This window comes from Microtus pennsylvanicus, chromosome 16 (genome assembly GCF_037038515.1).
Source record: "Microtus pennsylvanicus isolate mMicPen1 chromosome 16, mMicPen1.hap1, whole genome shotgun sequence".
In the NCBI taxonomy this organism is placed as follows: domain Eukaryota; kingdom Metazoa; phylum Chordata; class Mammalia; order Rodentia; family Cricetidae; genus Microtus; species Microtus pennsylvanicus.
In genome coordinates this window covers 49,666,450-49,681,734 of record NC_134594.1, presented here as the reverse complement: position 1 = coordinate 49,681,734, position 15,285 = coordinate 49,666,450, and the positions used below count along the sequence as shown (strand labels likewise).

General features: G+C 43.1%; 1 long non-coding RNA gene across 7 annotated transcripts in view; it reads left to right on the top strand.

Annotated features, from left to right (window-relative positions):
• LOC142836403 (uncharacterized) overlaps positions 1-13,489 on the top strand; it is a 151,128-nt gene extending 137,639 nt beyond the window's left edge. For 3 of the 7 annotated variants that reach the window (XR_012908075.1, XR_012908073.1, XR_012908079.1), the window contains 4 exons: positions 4,081-4,212; positions 6,347-6,523; positions 8,587-8,714; positions 13,217-13,488. This is a non-coding gene — a long non-coding RNA (uncharacterized LOC142836403). Of the gene's footprint in view, positions 1-4,080; positions 4,213-6,346; positions 6,524-7,224; positions 7,505-8,586; positions 8,715-13,216 lie in introns of those variants that run through there. The other 4 variants (XR_012908078.1, XR_012908076.1, XR_012908074.1 and 1 more) reach the window with 4 other exon arrangements.
• Positions 13,490-15,285: the final 1,796 nt, after the last annotated feature.

Genomic DNA, 15,285 nt, shown 5'->3' with positions numbered 1-15,285 from the left:
GGGGTTTGTCTATCTTTATTATATAAAATAACCTACTTTTTGTCTCATTGATCTGGTGTATTTTTTATTTGTTTCTACTTAAATTATTTCAGGTTGTGGCCAGCGAGGTCTTGATCTGTATCATATTCTTTAAATCCCTTATGAAAAGTGATTTGCTCATATTTTGTTTCTCCAATTCTTATTTTTAACTTGATATGTTTTAGTGATTATAAATTATATGTCCTTAGTATTTTATATTCTACCCAGTATTGCTTTTTGTCCCCTTTTTCCATAAAGTAAATCTTGATGTTAGGTGTGGTGCCTCACACCTGTAATCCCAGGATCAAGATGGTTTCATATAAGATTGAGGCCAGGCCGTGCCATATAGTGAGGTTCAGTCCAGTATGGGATACAGGGTGAGATCATATGTCAGTAGTAAAACTTTTTAACAATAGAAATTCATTTGCCATTTTCTAGTGTTCTTTATTATACAATACACTATAGTTAATTCATGTGCATATGTGTTAAACATTCCTAAAATATCATAATTTTCTTTTAAACATTCACATATATTTTACATTTTGTGCACATGTTTTTATGCATGTGTGTCACAATATACACGTGGAGGTAGCGGGCAAATTTTAGGAGTCAGTTCTCCCTTTTCAGTGTACCAGGGAGGCAAACTCAGGCCATCTTGGTCCCTGCAAACATCTGTAGGCGCTGGGCCATCCTGCCAGGCCCTGTGTGTATTTTAAAGGAAAAAAAGTGGAAATAGGGAACTTGGTATTAAGATGACATTCAAGCCTTCTGATGGTCTTTATTTGCACAAAAGGATGTTGTTGTTTCTGGTATTCTTTTCCTTCAGCCTGAAGAATTTCTGATTGTTTATATTTGTGTATTTCTGCTTTTTCTCGGGACTCTTACTTTTCTTTCTTTCCTAAAATATCTATGTCACCTTCAGGCATGAAGAATGTTTTCAATGGATAAGAGACTGATTTAACTTTTTCTGTCATCACCCTTTAGAGGAAGTTGATATCTTGATGGGGAAGCTCAGCCAATCACTTTTATCTAGGGTGTGGCTGCTTGGGGCCAGGGAAGAAAACCTGGGAATCTGGGTGAGTTTGCTCTCTTTGGCTCTCTTTGCATGGTGTTCTCCAGACCTGTTTTGGACATGGGAAACTTTACCCCAGTTGTGTGAGTTTCCCCGTTTTCAATTATTAAGTTATATCTGTTGTTTTCAACTGGTTTGCTTAATTCTAGCATACTGGTCGAACAGAACACCACTTCCTTCTAGTCTCCAGGTCACTGATTAGAAAGTCACAGGTTTTTGAACAAAACATGTCATGCTTGATATGCGAACACCTCAAGTGTTGCCATCTTTTCAGTATGTGGTCTTGGGATTGCCGGCTATCCATGTATACAAATGAGGCTTTCCTCCTCTCTCACTCGACACACATGAAAAATCAATTCCATGGTTCCTTTAAAGGAAGTCATGGTAGATCAATTCACTTCATACCTGCAGCAGTATTAGAGAAAGCCCAAGAGACGGGAGGGCTTCGATGGCTCTGAGAGGAGAGAATGAACATCAGAGACAGGCATTGGCATAACATGACACAGCAGAATAATGTTGGTCAGCGACCTGTATTCCTAAGAGTGGATTTACACTTTCATTTCGTGGTTATCACCACGGTTTGGGTTTTAGTTTTTGATTCAGTGTTTCGTTATGTCGCCCAGACTAGTCTGGAATGTGCCTTCCTTTGCCTGTGTCTGCCAACAGAGTGGGCCACAGTAGCAGTTTCTGGCGTTGTTCTAAAACACTCCAACACAAAATCAGCTTAGATAAGAAAGGGTTTATTTGGCACAGGCTTCCAAGTCACAGTTCATCACTGGGGAAATCGGGGCAGGAACTCAAGGCAAGAACCTGGAGGAAGGAAGCCTGGAAGGAAGAGTAGACTCCAGCGTCCAAACACCGAGGAGGAGTCGCCGCCAGAGACCACCTCTCACACCATAGCTGAAGCAAAGGCGTGAGGATTTTATTAATTCTGTCATGACAGGGTCCCTCAGCATTCAGGAAGCCGAGAGACCTCGAATAGTGTGCACAGGCTACTTTTAAAGGAGAAGGCCGCAGAATCAAGGGGGGTTGTGAATGGCTCATTCAGAAGGGCTATTACCAATAATTGACTAGAGAGCTGTTGCCAGATCAGGTGAGGTCAGAGGTCATTTTGACCCTGTTTCCCAGGGGACTGAATCAAAACGTACGTATATGGGTAATTGTTCAGGAACTGAGTACCTGCGTGTGTAGCTATAAGGTCCTTAGTTCCCAGGGGAGGAGGGGAAGCACTATGGCACGGAGGCTGAGAGGATTTAGAATAGTCAGAAATGGCTTCAGGATTGTCTTAAAGTCTTACATTAGCTAGTCCCTTCTCTGGCTTGCCCATAGGCTCGTGCTTCGCTGGTACTTTTATCTAACCTAGAGCCTCCTCCCTAGGAATGGTATTGCCTACAGCGGACCGGGACCTCTTTTGTGAATTAATAATCAGGGAAACCACACACACATGTGTCCAAAGACCAACCTCTTCATCTGATGTTTCTCATTAGAGGCTTCCCTCTCAGTTGACACTGTGGTAGGTCGACATTAACACAAGGACAGCCACCATGTCTGTGAGGCTTCCATTTCTGGAGGGAGCTTTTATAAAATGAACAATATACAACATGAAGAACTTGATGTTCTCTGCAACCTTGATGGAGGTGATGTACTTCAGAAAAGAACTTCTCATGGTCTTCCCAAAGGTGACTCCATTGAGATAAAGACAGTAGGGAAGGATGCAACACACTAACGTTTCATTTTACCCTAGAAGTAGAAATGATTCCTCAACACAAATATATGTCTTACAAAAAGCCATGGGAACCACTGCTGTATGAATTAGTGTCTTCGTGGGAGACACTAATGGACAATGGTAAAGAGTAATGGTAAAAGATAAGGATATCTGAATAAACCATGGATTTAGTAATTAGGAATGCCTTGATTGGCTCAACAATTGTGACACATCCACTCAAAATCGTAACAAAAGAATCAACCAGGTTCAGGGCATTTGGGAATATTCTGTCTTATTTTTGCAACTTTTTCGTAAAATAAATCTCTAAAATTAAAAAAAAATTCTTCAAAGCAAGTGGCCTTAATGGTGGTTTGGGGCTCTTAATGCAGGGTATGTGTCACGCTGAAGATTATGGATGGCCCATATATGAGATTTAAGGGTGTCTGGTTTATCCCCCACTTGGGAATATGCTGTATTAGTTTTAAATTGTAATCACTATGGTCAAAATCAAATTGAAAGGCTTTATTTAAGTTTCCAGTTTTAGTCCATCATGTAAGGAAATCAAGGAAGGAATCTCGAAGCAGAAATCAAAGCAGAGGTGTAGCAGAATCATAAAAACCCAGAGGCAGGTATTGGGGTCCAAGCTGAAGATCAGAAATACAAAGCAGCCAACCACTAGAGAGACCTTTGACCTCTACCAAGTCTTCAGACTCAAGGTGATGATCCTGTCTCCACAAATTATCAGACTCCACACTCCTGAGTTCCTGTCTCTCCCCCTTTATATTCCTCTCTCTGCTCTTCATATTGCTCCTGTCTCCCCTTCTCCAGTACTGGGATTAAACATGTGTGATTCCCAAACACTGATATCTGTTTCTGGATCAATCTTGTATAGCCCAGAATAGCCTTGAACTCAGAGACTTGCCTGCCTCTGCCTCCTGAGCACTGGGATTAAAGTTTTGCTCCCCCCACCCCACCACGGTCCTGTATAGCTGAGGAGTGTGGCTGCTTTGCCCGCTTATTTTCAGGCAAGCTTTATTCATTTTAACACAAATATACCAGTATACAGAGGCCATGGCAGGAATGCTGCTTACAGGCTTGCTTTCCACGACTTACTGAGCTTCCTTGTTACACACCCTACCACCACCGGCCTGCTGATGGTTCTTTATACAAGGGCATTTAACCTGGAGTGGGAGTTATTAGACTCTCACCTGAGATTCCAGCTCTCCTCGAAGTATTTCCTTGTCATCTGTGTGTGATTCTGACCCAGTTACTTGTGTTTCTGTAGCCTCTGGAGACACTGGAGTACTGAGAGTGTGAACGGTCGACTGACGGGCAGGCACTTCCATCTATCTGGCTACAGAGAAGGAATCTTTCCTTGCTGCAGTCAGACTTTCTGTGGTGTCGCTGCTTTGCTCCTGTAAGTAACTCCTCATCTGTTAGCTGTAAGTTTTAAACTCTTTGGCTCACCAACTTGGGTTTTGGTGGAATAATACCTTGGTCTTTTGGAGCCCTAGCTGATTTGGAAAACACTTAGAACTCAGGATCAAAGTCAATGTTTTCAGAATACACCCCCGCCCCCACCTTTTTTAAAAAATATAAATCCACTTTTTAAAAACCACATTTCTAACTGATTATTTTTGTATCCCAATTAAAACTTCATCCTAGGATTTGAGGGGAAAGCTCAATTAACAAGGTGCTTGATTTGCAATCCCCAGAATGTACATAAAACTCCAGTTGTGGAATCCCAGCACAAAACTGTGGATACGTAATGTTCCTGGGGTTTACTGCTCAGACAGCTTACCCTATTTTGTGAGCTTCAGGCCAATGAAAGACTCTGTCTCAGAAAAAAAGTGGACAAGACACGAGAAAACACACTCAAACCTGTATATAGGCATCAACCTCAAATGTGCAGAGACACGCGTGACTGTGCACAGACACACGTACACACACACATTTGATCATCTGGTGTGGAGGTTCTCCTTCCTGGACACATCAGGAAATCATACTAGGAGCTTACATACCACACACACCACTACAACCTCACAATACCCCCCCACCCACACACACACACACAAACACACAGAGCGAGGGAGAGAGAGTGAGTGAATTTTGGATCTTATGCTCAAATGCTAATTTGATTTGCCTGAAAGGAGGTTCAGGTATCAGTGCTAAGAAATCAGGTGATACTACCCTATCTAATTCAGGTATCAGTGCTAAGAAATCAGGTGATACTACCCTATTTAATTCCTGTCTCCTGACCCTACTTCCAGTTACCTCACTGGTTTTTCTTATGAAGCAGAGAGGATCTCTGTTTTTCTCTGGTCTTGACCTTAGCAGCACTCTTTCTTCCTTTCTTCTTTTTGTCTGTCTTTCCTTCATTCATTTCTTCATTTGATCCTTCTTCTTTTCGAAAGGGAAGAATTCCAATAGGATGCAGTAGTTGGTCAAGTACTCAAGAGTGTAAGCAGAGCAATCAAAGAGGCAAGTAATATAGCCAATTCGACATGCAGCAACCTAGATCCTGGTAGGCACAGGCCCTAAATTTCTCTTCTCACTGTCCATCTCTCCTTTGTGCTCTCCCTAGAATGGATACTTTTAGGAAAAGGCTGTGCTTCCTCAGAAGCCCAGGTTACCTATAATTCAATCTGTTATAAGTAAGTAGGTGTATAAGATGCAAGAATATGTAAAGAAGTTTAAGAAACAGCTGAAGTTTGTTAGGCATGGTGGTGCATTCCTTTAATCCCAGAACTCTGGAGGCAGAGGGAGATGAATCTCTGAGTTCTTGGCCAATCTGGTTTATAGAGAAAGTTCCAGATCAGCCAGGGATACACAGAAAAACTCAGATAAACAAGAATGAAGGAAGGAAGGAAGAAAGAAAGAAAGGAAGGAAGGAAGGAAGGAAGGAAGGAAGGAAGATAGAAAGAAAGAAAGAAAGAAAGAAAGGAAGGAAGGAAGAAAAAAAGAAAGAAAAGACAAAGCTAACTTGAAAGTTTACTGGGGAAAGGGTTAGAGCTCTCTACATGCCACCTTGCAGAGGAAGTCTTGAGGCTGTTTTAATCTGATCCAGCTAATATGGACCACCGTCCCCCATTGTTGGTCACTTCCTGTTTGGAAGGTCCTGAGCTGGGCCTTCCAGAGTCTCCCACTGCCATCTCCTTCTCTCTTGATCTCAGGGAGGCCAACACCATTATCTTTATACCCTGCCTACCCATTGTTCTATGGCCTGTCTTTTGTGGTCTGTTGTTCTCTGCTAGAGCTCACCTTATGCCTAACAGCTTCACTGGCAACTGCCATCATACTCCAAATCCTAGGTCTTTTAGTCTCTTTAGTTCAGCACAATTGTGACAGGTTGGTGTCCGGACATCTGGCTCAGATCTTCGTTATTCCTCAGCTCATTTGGGGCAGTGCACCAGCTCTCAGAGAAGAAAGCAGCCAGTGACAACCAGCACAGGCTACCCAGAATCATGCTGAGTGGAAAGAGATGATGAAACAAGTACACCAGTCAGTGTGAGTCTAGCCATCTGGAAGTTTCTTTCTTGCTCATGTTTCAGGCCTGACCAACAATAATGCCCTTTAAGCAAGAATGGGCAATTCAGCCTACCTGGGACCGTGGAGACAGAGCGAGTTGATTTGGTCGTGACGTGAAGGGCACTGAAGCCGACTGCAGTAGTAGATGGATGGCTTCAGCCTGGGGAGGAGGCAGAATCCTCAGACCTTAAACCTGGAAGGTAAGAATGAGGGGTTATTCAGGCTGAGAAGGGCCCCAGGGATGCTGAACAGAGGGGAGAGCAGCAGGGTGTATTGCCAGTCCCTTCTGGCCAAGGAAAGGAGATGGTCCCTCCAGAGCAGGTCCTGTCAGGTTCTCTGACTCCCAGGGGTGCCCATCTCTTGCCAGGAAGCCCTCCAGAATAGGAAGCAGGAAGCACAGGGCTAAGGCCCTTCCTGTGGTTCCTATCTCCTCAAGACTATGGCTAGATGGGTGGAGACTTGGTCTCAACCCGGAACACATGAATTCATGGATCCAGCACTGGTCTTCAGGAGCTTTGTGACATCAGTTTTATGCATCATAGCGCCCACTGTGGATAACGTGACAACAATTGCCAGGAAACGTATCTGAGCAGCTCCTCACAGTGACTGGGTGTCTTGTTCTCACATTCCTGGCTCTTCTCCTTTTCTGCTCATGGTCCTTACTGTCCTCACTGCCGGGCCCCACATGCACATTCCGTGTGTCATTCACATCCTCGAGCACCTGATGAAAATAGAGATCCTGGCGAGAAGCTTTTCTGTTCTTTTCAGGCTGGGTCAAGATTTCCAAGCACAGGTAGACTGTGTACTGGTCCACTGCAGGAAATTAGGGAGGCAGACAAACAATTTTCCGTGCACTTTCCCCTCACAGACTCATATAATCTCTTTCATATACCCCTTCCAGTGAATAAAGTCTGAGAACCAGTACCTGGCACACCTGGGATCCCCTGCCTCGACTTTCTGATCCTTTTCCAAATCATAGAGCTGAGAGCAAGCAGTTGTCAGAGTCTAGGACATGAGCCGTGAATGTGCCATCTTGGGTGTTTCTCAGTTTCCTGTATCTACTGCCTCCTTCATATGGTTAAACACTGAGGGCCCAGGTTGCCTCCTGACCTCACAATGATCAGGATGACTAGGAGGCATGACTTAATCATGGGTAACATCTTAGTTGCTCTATGACTTGGGAGCTACTTATTCAGTCTCTCTGGGCATTTCGTTTCTTGTGTACAATGTGGATGGTAACAATACCTATGATATGGAATCACTATAATGGTGAAGTAAATATATAAATGTACAGACTATGTGGAGAACGTGTGTGTGTGTGTGTGTTTGTGTTTGTGCGTATATATGTCTTACTATGTAACACGGGTTGAATAGCCCAGGGTGGCCTCAGAGTGACAGATGGCTGTTAGTAGGTTCTTCAAACTGAACTCAGGTCTCTAGCTAATGGCACTATCCAGATCCACAGATATATCTTATTATTATTTCAGATTTTGTTTTTTTTAAAATTTTAAGTGTGCAGATATTTTCCCTGCGTGTGTGTCTGTGAATATGCCCACTGAGGACATAATATGCTGTCATATGCCATGGAACTGGAATAACAGGCAGTAGTGAGCCACCATTTGGGGTCGTGGGACTGAAGTCAGGTCCTCTGCAAGAGCCATCTCCTCAGCACCTCGTCATCATATATATTTTACTTTTAATTTTTCCTTATTTTTAAATTTTACCTTTATTTCTATCATATTTTCCCCCTTCCCCAACTCCTCCCAACTTGACATCATGCTCTTTCTCTTGCTTAAAACAAACAAAACAGTCTGTTTATAAGTCAAAAACAAAATCATGAAGTCCTATTTATACTAGAAACTACTGGGCATGGGGCCTGTCCTGGGCTGTGTTTGCCATACCCAGTGTAACTCCATTGAGAAAATTGTTTTCATTCTCCAAGCAGCTATCAATCACAAATAGCCACTTGGCTAGGTGTAGGGCTTTGTGACCAGTTCCCCTCCTCCATGCTGAGATTTTATCTGGCTTGAGCTCCTGCAGATCTCTTTAGTGATGTCACAGTCTCTGTGAGGTCCTATGTGCATCAGCTCTGTTGGGTCTGGAGAACAATGTTGCTTTGGAGTCATCCACCTCCTCCGGAGATTCAGATAGATGCAGATTCCATGAGTCTTCACCCATGAGAGAGTGGGCTTTTAGTGGTGCAAGTGCTTTAGAATCACCCCTGTTCATGTAAAATCCTCACCCACAATTTGGTCTGACATAGGTTCCCTGCCCAGGAAACGTGTCACCAATGCCATCACGGTGCTGTTAATGGGGACCACGGCACATGGTGGAGACTCCTCATGTGGCAATGGACAGGATGCAAAGCTTACAGATCAGATTCAGCGAGTGGTAAGTGTAACAGCCTTCAAAGACCCTGCCCTCGTGCTACAGGCCTGGGATGCTCCCCACACTCCTCCAACAGTGCGACCTGCTGGGAGCTAAGTGCTCAAGCAGCAGTCTTGCAAACTCCACCAACAATCTAAGTAGACTAAACTGAACTGAGGGCAGCAGCTATTCCCAGCAACTAGCAGTAAATGAGTCTAAAGGCAGTGATAGATTCACCACGGTCGCCAGCATCTTTTTCTTCAACTTTAAAGAGAATTACTTATTTTTATTTTACGTGTGTTTGTGTTTGACCTGCATGATGTCGGCCTGTGTGAGGGTGCCAGGTCCCCTGGAATTGTAGTGACATAAAGCTGTGAGGTGCCATGTGGGTGCTGGGAATTGAACCCGGGTCCTCTGGAAGAGCAGTCAGTGATGCTAACTGCTGTGCCATCCTCCCAGCCCTCAAACACACTTCTTAAACTCTCTATCTTACTGATAAGGTATTAATGTTCAGAAAATATTCCTCCTTCATTTGCATTGTTTGATGCATTAACAGCTAACGTATCTGTTGTGACGTTCTAATCTTTATCATTTGTACTCTTATCCCCCTCATATTTTGTTTCTCCAATTCTTATTTTTAACTTGATATGTTTTAGTGATTATAAATTATATGTCCTTAGTATTTTATATTCTACCCAGTATTGCTTTTTGTCCCCTTTTTCCAGAAAGTAAATCTTGATGTTAGGTGTGGTGCCTCACACCTGTAATCCCAGGATCAAGATGGTTTCATATAAGATTGAGGCCAGGCCGTGCCATATAGTGAGGTTCAGTCCAGTATGGGATACAGGGTGAGATCATATGTCAATAGTAAAACTTTTTAACAATAGAAATTCATTTGCCATTTTCTAGTGTTCTTTATTATACAATACACTATAGTTAATTCATGTGCATATGTGTTAAACATTCCTAAAATATCATAATTTTCTTTTAAACATTCACATATATTTTACATTTTGTGCACATGTTTTTATGCATGTGTGTCACAATATACACGTGGAGGTAGCGGGCAAATTTTAGAAGTCAGTTCTCCCTTTTCAGTGTACCAGGGAGGCAAACTCAGGCCATCTTGGTCCCTGCAAACATCTGTAGGCGCTGGGCCATCCTGCCAGGCCCTGTGTGTATTTTAAAGGAAAAAAAGTGGAAATAGGGAACTTGGTATTAAGATGACATTCAAGCCTTCTGATGGTCTTTATTTGCACAAAAGGATGTTGTTGTTTCTGGTATTCTTTTCCTTCAGCCTGAAGAATTTCTGATTGTTTATATTTGTGTATTTCTGCTTTTTCTCGGGACTCTTACTTTTCTTTCTTTCCTAAAATATCTATGTCACCTTCAGGCATGAAGAATGTTTTCAATGGATAAGAGACTGATTTAACTTTTTCTGTCATCACCCTTTAGAGGAAGTTGATATCTTGATGGGGAAGCTCAGCCAATCACTTTTATCTAGGGTGTGGCTGCTTGGGGCCAGGGAAGAAAACCTGGGAATCTGGGTGAGTTTGCTCTCTTTGGCTCTCTTTGCATGGTGTTCTCCAGACCTGTTTTGGACATGGGAAACTTTACCCCAGTCGTGTGAGTTTCCCCGTTTTTAATTATTAAGTTATATCTGTTGTTTTCAACTGGTTTGCTTAATTCTAGCATACTGGTCAAACAGAACACCACTTCCTTCTAGTCTCCAGGTCACTGATTAGAAAGTCACAGGTTTTTGAATAAAACATGTCATGCTTGATATGCGAACACCTCAAGTGTATGGAAGGGATTGCCATCTTTTCAGTATGTGGTCTTGGGATTGCAGGCTATCCATGTATACAAATGAGGCTTTCCTCCTCTCTCACTCGACACACATGAAAAATCAATTCCATGGTTCCTTTAAAGGAAGTCATGGTAGATCAATTCACTTCATACCTGCAGCAGTATTAGAGAATGCCCAAGAGACGGGAGGACTTCGATGGCTCTGAGAGGAGAGAAGACAGGCATTGGCATAACATGACACAGCAGAATAATGTTGGTCAGCGACCTGTATTCCTAAGAGTGGATTTACACTTTCATTTCGTGGTTATCACCACGGTTTGGGTTTTAGTTTTTGATTCAGTGTTTCGTTATGTCGCCCAGACTAGTCTGGAATGTGCCTTCCTTTGCCTGTGTCTGCCAACAGAGTGGGCCACAGTAGCAGTTTCTGGCGTTGTTCTAAAACACTCCAACACAAAATCAGCTTAGATAAGAAAGGGTTTATTTGGCACAGGCTTCCAAGTCACAGTTTATCACTGGGGAAATCGGGGCAGGAACTCAAGGCAAGAACCTGGAGGAAGGAAGCCTGGAAGGAAGAGTGGACTCCAGCGTCCAAACACCGAGGAGGAGTCGCCGCCAGAGACCACCTCTCACACCATAGCTGAAGCAAAGGCATGAGGATTTTATTAATTCTGTCATGACAGGGTCCCTCAGCATTCAGGAAGCCGAGAGACCTCGAATAGTGTGCACAGGCTACTTTTAAAGGAGAAGGCCGCAGAATCAAGGGGGGTTGTGAATGGCTCATTCAGAAGGGCTATTACCAATAATTGACTAGAGAGCTGTTGCCAGATCAGGTGAGGTCAGAGGTCATTTTGACCCCGTTTCCCAGGGGACTGAATCAAAACGTACGTATATGGGTAATTGTTCAGGAACTGAGTACCTGCGTGTGTAGCTATAAGGTCCTTAGTTCCCAGGGGAGGAGGGGAAGCACTATGGCACGGAGGCTGAGAGGATTTAGAATAGTCAGAAATGGCTTCAGGATTGTCTTAAAGTCTTACATTAGCTAGTCCCTTCTCTGGCTTGCCCATAGGCTCGTGCTTCGCTGGTACTTTTATCTAACCTAGAGCCTCCTCCCTAGGAATGGTATTGCCTACAGCGGACCGGGACCTCTTTTGTGAATTAATAATCAGGGAAACCACACACACATGTGTCCAAAGACCAACCTCTTCATCTGATGTAGGCAGTTTCTCATTAGAGGCTTCCCTCTCAGTTGACACTGTGGTAGGTCGACATTAACACAAGGACAGCCACCATGTCTGTGAGGCTTCCATTTCTGGAGGGAGCTTTTATAAAATGAACAATATACAACATGAAGAACTTGATGTTCTCTGCAACCTTGATGGAGGTGATGTACTTCAGAAAAGAACTTCTCATGGTCTTCCCAAAGGTGACTCCATTGAGATAAAGACAGTAGGGAAGGATGCAACACACTAACGTTTCATTTTACCCTAGAAGTAGAAATGATTCCTCAACACAAATATATGTCTTACAAAAAGCCATGGGAACCACTGCTGTATGAATTAGTGTCTTCGTGGGAGACACTAATGGACAATGGTAAAGAGTAATGGTAAAAGATAAGGATATCTGAATAAACCATGGATTTAGTAATTAGGAATGCCTTGATTGGCTCAACAATTGTGACACATCCACTCAAAATCGTAACAAAAGAATCAACCAGGTTCAGGGCATTTGGGAATATTCTGTCTTATTTTTGCAACTTTTTCGTAAAATAAATCTCTAAAATTAAAAAAAAAATTCTTCAAAGCAAGTGGCCTTAATGGTGGTTTGGGGCTCTTAATGCAGGGTATGTGTCACGCTGAAGATTATGGATGGCCCATATATGAGATTTAAGGGTGTCTGGTTTATCCCCCACTTGGGAATATGCTGTATTAGTTTTAAATTGTAATCACTATGGTCAAAATCAAATTGAAAGGCTTTATTTAAGTTTCCAGTTTTAGTCCATCATGTAAGGAAATCAAGGAAGGAATCTCGAAGCAGAAATCAAAGCAGAGGTGTAGCAGAATCATAAAAACCCAGAGGCAGGTGTTGGGGTCCAAGCTGAAGATCAGAAATACAAAGCAGCCAACCACCTCTACCAAGTCTTCAGACTCAAGGTGATGATCCTGTCTCCACAAATTATCAGACTCCACACTCCTGAGTTCCTGTCTCTCCCCCTTTATATTCCTCTCTCTGCTCTTCATATTGCTCCTGTCTCCCCTTCTCCAGTACTGGGATTAAACATGTGTGATTCCCAAACACTGATATCTGTTTCTGGATCAATCTTGTATAGCCCAGAATAGCCTTGAACTCAGAGACTTGCCTGCCTCTGCCTCCTGAGCACTGGGATTAAAGTTTTGCTCCCCCCACCACCACCACGGTCCTGTATAGCTGAGGAGTGTGGCTGCTTTGCCCGCTTATTTTCAGGCAAGCTTTATTCATTTTAACACAAATATACCAGTATACAGAGGCCATGGCAGGAATGCTGCTTACAGGCTTGCTTTCCACGACTTACTGAGCTTCCTTGTTACACACCCTACCACCACCGGCCTGCTGATGGTTCTTTATACAAGGGCATTTAACCTGGAGTGGGAGTTATTAGACTCTCACCTGAGATTCCAGCTCTCCTCGAAGTATTTCCTTGTCATCTGTGTGTGATTCTGACCCAGTTTCTTGTGTTTCTGTAGCCTCTGGAGACACTGGAGTACTGAGAGTGTGAACGGTCGACTGACGGGCAGGCACTTCCATCTATCTGGCTACAGAGAAGGAATCTTTCCTTGCTGCAGTCAGACTTTCTGTGGTGTCGCTGCTTTGCTCCTGTAAGTAACTCCTCATCTGTTAGCTGTAAGTTTTAAACTCTTTGGCTCACCAACTTGGGTTTTGGTGGAATAATACCTTGGTCTTTTGGAGCCCTAGCTGATTTGGAAAACACTTAGAACTCAGGATCAAAGTCAATGTTTTCAGAATACACCCCCCCTCCTTTTTTAAAAAAAATAAATCCACTTTTTAAAAACCACATTTCTAACTGATTATTTTGTATCCCAATTAAAACTTCATCCTAGGATTTGAGGGGAAAGCTCAATTAACAAGGTGCTTGATTTGCAATCCCCAGAATGTACATAAAACTCCAGTTGTGGAATCCCAGCACAAAACTGTGGATACGTAATGTTCCTGGGGTTTACTGCTCAGACAGCTTACCCTATTTTGTGAGCTTCAGGCCAATGAAAGACTCTGTCTCAGAAAAAAAGTGGACAAGACACGAGAAAACACACTCAAACCTGTATATAGGCATCAACCTCAAATGTGCAGAGACACGCGTGACTGTGCACAGACACACGTACACACACACATTTGATCATCTGGTGTGGAGGTTCTCCTTCCTGGACACATCAGGAAATCATACTAGGAGCTTACATACCACACACACCACTACAACCTCACAATACCCCCACCCACACCCACACACACAAACACACAGAGCGAGGGAGAGAGAGTGAGTGAATTTTGGATCTTATGCTCAAATGCTAATTTGATTTGCCTGAAAGGAGGTTCAGGTATCAGTGCTAAGAAATCAGGTGATACTACCCTATCTAATTCAGGTATCAGTGCTAAGAAATCAGGTGATACTACCCTATTTAATTCCTGTCTCCTGACCCTACTTCCAGTTACCTCACTGGTTTTTCTTAGGAAGCAGAGAGGATCTCTGTTTTTCTCTGGTCTTGACCTTAGCAGCACTCTTTCTTCCTTTCTTCTTTTTGTCTGTCTTTCCTTCATGCATTTCTTCATTTGATCCTTCTTCTTTTCGAAAGGGAAGAATTCCAATAGGATGCAGTAGTTGGTCAAGTACTCAAGAGTGTAAGCAGAGCAATCAAAGAGGCAAGTCGAGGAGCTGAAGACTATGGAATGAGAGTTTGTGCAGGGAGGGTGATCTGTGTATGAGATGGGATTCTTGGTGTTGCCAGTCCGAACTCAGTGACCTTAAATGGAAGGGTCCTTTAACTCTTCTGGGTTTAATGGCGAATCACTAAAAATTTGTGGTCACTGCAGTATTGGCACTGGGGTATTACATTTATTTGGGCTTCCAAGAGAGATCGTTGAGATTTAGTTATGGGAAAGCTCCTTTTGACTCGAACCCTTCGCACAAATGCCTTCTATAATTATGTGGCAAATACATGATGGCTTCAGGATATAGTACAGCTCGGTAAAGGATTCATGCCATGTGTGTTGAAAGAGGACCAATGACTCATAAGATGTAGATCATACTGTAATTTATATATTGTGGAAGAAGTTATTGGCATTTTTAAGTGATTTTAGTGTTGGTTGTTCACCAAAGCCAGGGTGTTTTTTAGAAACAGCACGGATGAACACATATCGTTTGTTCTCTGTTTGGCTTCACACTCAGAAGCATTGAACTCATTTTGAGGACTGAACGAGTTTTTGAGGAGCTGAAGGCAATAGAATGAGAGTTTGTGCAGGGATTGTGATCTGTGTATGAGATGGGATTCTTGGTGTTGCCAGTCCGAATTCAGTGACCTTAAATGGAAGGGTCCCTTAACTTTTCTAGGTTTAATGGCCAATCACTAAAATTTGGGGTCAGTGCAATATTGGCCCTTGGGTATTACACTCAGAGGCATTGTACTCATTCTGAGGACTGCACGAGTTTTTGAGGAGCTGAAGGCAATAGAATGAGAGTTTGTGCAGGGAGTGTGATCTGGGTATCAGTTGCCAGGCCGAACTCAGTGACCTTGGATGGGTC